Source organism: Sinocyclocheilus anshuiensis, unplaced genomic scaffold (genome assembly GCF_001515605.1).
Source record: "Sinocyclocheilus anshuiensis isolate Anshui unplaced genomic scaffold, SAMN03320099.WGS_v1.1 scaffold1654, whole genome shotgun sequence".
Taxonomy (NCBI): Eukaryota; Metazoa; Chordata; class Actinopteri; order Cypriniformes; family Cyprinidae; genus Sinocyclocheilus; species Sinocyclocheilus anshuiensis.
The window spans coordinates 80,659-86,144 of record NW_015546116.1 but is presented as its reverse complement, the minus strand read 5'-3'; positions in this window follow the sequence as shown (position 1 = coordinate 86,144).

Here is a 5,486-nt window from a genome sequence, read left to right as displayed (position 1 = left end):
CTCACTCACAAATACACAACAAAATGTGTTTATGATCAATGAGCCCAAAATGATTTAGGAACAATACCCAGCCCCATTCCTGTGCCTTATTTGCTATTTCTATTTATAATCTTCATTATTTTTACATCACTTTATTTTATTTTAGTTAGCTGCTAAGGCAAAATATGTTTTTCATCTAATGTTTGTATTTCATTTTAGTTTAATTTCGATACCAGAAATTATATTTATTTATTTATTTATTTCAGTTTTTAAAGGTTAATTTTTAGTTAATTAATTTTAGCAATTAGTTTATGATATGATAATGATATGATATAGCACTTTATTGTCAGACGAGTCTGAAATTTTTCTTGCATGACAATATCAGCAAATTTTTCGTGTAATATTTAGGCCTATTTTTCATTTTAGCTTTATTTCAATCACCAAAATGATTTTTATGTGTTTTGTTTTGTGCTTTTGTCATTCATTCACTCTTCATTTAAATACACTAGTCAACATTTGAAGTGGATCAAAACATTTCATCAAAGTTGTCCTAAAACCTAAACCAAAAAGCGTTATTGTCTTAGGACAACTTTAATGAACTTTTTTGATCCATTTCAAATGCTGACTACTATATTTCAATATACCTTTATTTTATTTAAGTTTTAGTGATTTTAGTGCTTCAACTCATTTCAGTTGTTTTTAAGGTTACGTTTTCAATGTAATATTCATATTTAATTTGAGCTTAATTTCAATGACCAAAAACACTTTTAATAGTTTAAGTATTAGTAAGTTTGTTGTTGTGTGCTTTTTTTCATTTTAATTAGTTAAATATTTGTATTTACTGTAGCTTTATTTAATTTCTGTTTTAGTTTTAGCAACTAAAATGTCTAAAACTGAAATAAAAATATAAAATGATACAATATAAATAAAAGAGTGAATTAGCTCACTGTAAACATGTGGCTGCAATCCTCACAACAGGCCACAAGCACTTCCTGTAAGATCTCTTTGATATCTCAGACTGCATGCAATTAAATGAAGAGGATAAGATGAAATGCTTCTCAGATGTTTCTCCTGCAGTGATCACACATGAGATTCAGAGAAGATCTCAACAATGGCATCGACTGCTCGGATTTGCCAAGAAACAACATTCAGAGATCTCGATATGAACTCAAATACTTGTAATCTTATGATCAGAGCTGCTCCACACTCCTTTTATCACTCTGTAGACATTATACTGATGAGCTCCGGTGACCTTACAGGAGAACAGCCCCTCCAGACGTCACAGCGGCTTCTCATCACGGATCTCCAGTGTTAGAGTGGAGAACATCTGGCTTCAGAGGAGCGTTTGAGGGATTCCCATCACTGACCACATCACGTCTGTGCTCTCGCTCCATCTGCTTTTATGATAATTAAAGAAGAACCCGAGGACAAGCCACAGTGACGCTATAAAAGCTTCCATCCTCCGCAAAACCAGCAGAAAACCAACACTTTCTTTTGATTAATCTTTAGGGGGGTTCATTTTATAAACCGTCTTTATTGATCCATGAGGGAAACGTAAAAATAAATATTTTATTTTCACACACACACACACACACACAGACACAGACACAGACACAGACACAGACACAGACACAGACAGACACAGACACAGACACAGACAGACACAGACACAGACACAGACAGACACAGACACAGACACAGACAGACACAGACACAGACACAGACAGACACAGACACAGACACAGACAGACACAGACACAGACACAGACAGACACAGACACAGACACAGACAGACACAGACACAGACACAGACAGACACAGACACAGACACAGACAGACACAGACACAGACACAGACAGACACAGACACAGACACAGACAGACACAGACACAGACACAGACAGACACAGACACAGACACAGACAGACACAGACACAGACACAGACAGACACAGACACAGACACAGACAGACACAGACACAGACACAGACAGACACAGACACAGACACAGACAGACACAGACACAGACACAGACAGACACAGACACAGACACAGACAGACACAGACACAGACACAGACAGACACAGACACAGACACAGACAGACACAGACACAGACACAGACAGACACAGACACAGACACAGACAGACACAGACACAGACACAGACAGACACAGACACAGACACAGACAGACACAGACACAGACACAGACAGACACAGACACAGACACAGACACACACACACACACACACACACACACACACACACACAGGGAAAACAGACACAACCTCACACACATAAACAAATACTATAAGGCAGGGGCGTAGGCAGCGGACAGGCCTGTCCACTCTGATGAAAGGCCCCCCCAGTTTATTATACACACATAATATTTCTTGAATAACTATTGTTTAATCTATTTCAACACAATTAGAGAACTATTATAACATCTCAAATAACTAAAATCAAATAAAATGTGTTTTTGCATAATTCTTGATGAGTTTGATTGACAGCTGTGTAAGCCAATTGTTATCCAGGCTTTTTCGGGCATGTCGCGCATGTAAATTCTCCTAAAACATGGGTTTTAAATTGCAATGCAAAGAGGCAAATTAGAGTCATTTTGTCGTTGGGTAGGTACCATTAGGTACCTGTATGGCTCTTTAATAAATCTATCTACTAGTCTAGTTTCTCAAAAGAGTATTGCAGGTCATACAAGCGTACTTATTTTTAGGTTTTGCATTTGAATAAATATTTAGACATGATTAAACACTAGATTTTTTCAATGTGAAATTCAAAAAGTTAATAACTTGCATCCTTTTATTTTTTATTTTGAATGATACTCATATAAGTACACACAAGTGATTAATAAATGCAAGCAACAAGACGGTCAGAAAAAGAGGCGAACATCTCACTTCTGCTACACTGGACTGCCGAGATACAGCGCTCTGGGTGCAGTGGGATGGGGAATTCACTCATAACTCTACTGTTTTTCGTATGTAGTCTCTGTGGTGTGTTTTGTGAACTGACCCATGACCACAAAACCAGTCATAAGGGTAAATATTTCGAAATTGAGATTTATGGTTTGTTAGGATAGGACAATATTTGGCCGAGACAACTATTTGAAAATCTGGAATCTGAGGGTGCAAAAAAATCAAAATATTGAGAAAATCATCTTTAAAGTTGTCCAAATGAAGTTCTTAGCAATGCATATTACTAATCAAAAATTAAAGAGAGAGAGAGAGTGTGTGTGTGTGTGTGTGTGTGTGTGCAGGGCGCCGCAGCGGTTCTCTTCATGTCGCAGGATTCACTCGCGGCTGTCCTCGGATCAGAGACGCCGGACTCTATTATATAAGAACAACAGGAAGTCATAAAGACAATCAGTGAAAACTCCTGTTGTTACTCCTCAAAAAATGAATGTCATATGAAACCTAAAACCTGAGGTATATTCATTAAGCTGTGGGATTTTGTGCTGACTCTAATATTATAATGCCTCTTTTTTTAAATAAAGATCAGCACATTTTTGTTAATGTATTATAAAAACATAAATCAACAAAGTAGCACATAAACAGAAAAGCTTGTAAACAAATGTAGCCAGTATATATACTGATAGTGGCACCTGCTGGCCGGTTTTGGTAGTGTATCCTAATTGTATTTATGTATTAATTTCGGTGCCTCTTGAGGAGAAAAAAAAAATGAAGAGAAAAGTTGTTTTTGGAAGAAAAATATTTTTTTGTAAGACATAAAAAAAATTAAAAACAACAAAAAAGGAAGAGGTACATTTTTGTTGTTGTTTTTTGAAAGGCTCAAGAAGGCACTAAAACAATTTTTTCCACCTTGATTTTTTTTTTATTTCCCCAAGTTCAAACACTCAATGCTTTTTCTTTCTTTCTTGTTTTTAGATCGGACTATTATCATCTATTTACCTATTTTTGGCTTCTTTTAACAATACTTATTTATAAACATTCACAAATAAACACATGTTTCTTAGCAAAGCAGTTTGCTGTTGATTGGGTTCAACTTAAAACCAGAATATTCCTTTAACTATGATCTTACTGTTGTAAATATGGTGTAAAGGAGACTATACTATGTTTTTGGGTGAGTACCATGATTTTAATCAGCTTTATTGCAAGCATGCTTAAACACAAGGAATTTGAACAGAAGCATCCAGTGCACAGACAGTGACAAGACACACATAGCAAAATAAAATGAGTAACAATAAACATATAAAAACAATACACAACACATAAAATAGGTATATGAAGCCCTCCTTGGCTCACAGGGTAAGACATTTGTCAAGAGGGTGTTAAATGTAGCCCTCCCACAGTAAAGGCTCATTTCTCTACAGTTACAAGATCAACATGCATCAGATCTTCACTTGATGGTGTCAGAGTTATGTTTCTATTTGGAAATCGAAATTCACTACTGCTTACCTTTAAATCTGAAAGCACAAATCTATAAATATGATTCACAGAAAAAGAAAATGTCGAATTAACCATAAATGGTTCTCTCTGCAGGAAAGCAAATATGTATTATTCCCACACTCTTGTGTTTTGTTCTCTTCTTTTGTCACTTACATGATCTAATAATGTAAATCGCAACATCTCAAACACATCAACAATGAATCACCGGAAACAATTCTCTAGTTTTACCAGCTGGGATTTTCAGTACACAGATGGCGCGCTAGGTGGAGCTCTTTTGATGCAAAACCAGCACGTATCCAGGAGTAACAAGACTGCAGTCCTTTCCTCACTCCCAGACGATGAGCTGCTCACAGTGAAATGGTTATGAATCTCCTCCACGATCTCTCAGTCGCTTTAAAACGATTAGCACGCATGTGACATGAACTCCAAACTACTCACACAGCTGTGATATTTTTACACTGTTTTAATAAAATCAACACCGGATTTCGAAAACATCACTCGACTGTACCACAACTGCAACACTGAACTTGAGAATTATTTCTAGTAGTTCTCAAACTTTTTTGGACGCGCCCCCCTTAAACCTATAAAAAAAATCCGGTCCCGAATCCACATCACACCTCAGACCAGTGTTGGGGAAAGTTACTTTTAAAAGTAATGTATTACAATATTGCGTTACTCCATAAAAAAGTAACTCATTTCGTTACTTAGTTACATTTTATGGAAAGTAATGCGTTACGTTACTTTTGCGTTACTTTTTAAATCTGGACAGGGCTTGCTTGTTTGATTTTAAAATAAAAAAGTTCCATTTTTGGCAAATATAAAAGCCTTTTCACACCAAAAGTGAAATGAATAAGCCTCAGGCTGAACGGAAAGTAAATTTACGTCCGTACAGTAGAATGCAGAAGAAGAAATTTCAACACACGTCAGCAATAAAAAAAAGACACACAAATGTTCATCTAGAGTAATTTGTGCTTATTAGTACGGTTGAACTGGATCATCGAAGGTCAGAAGCAAAGACATTGGTTAATAGAATGGGATTAAATACATAAAGGATATTTGTGTTGTTTAACATTTAATTATTGCAGGTTTGTG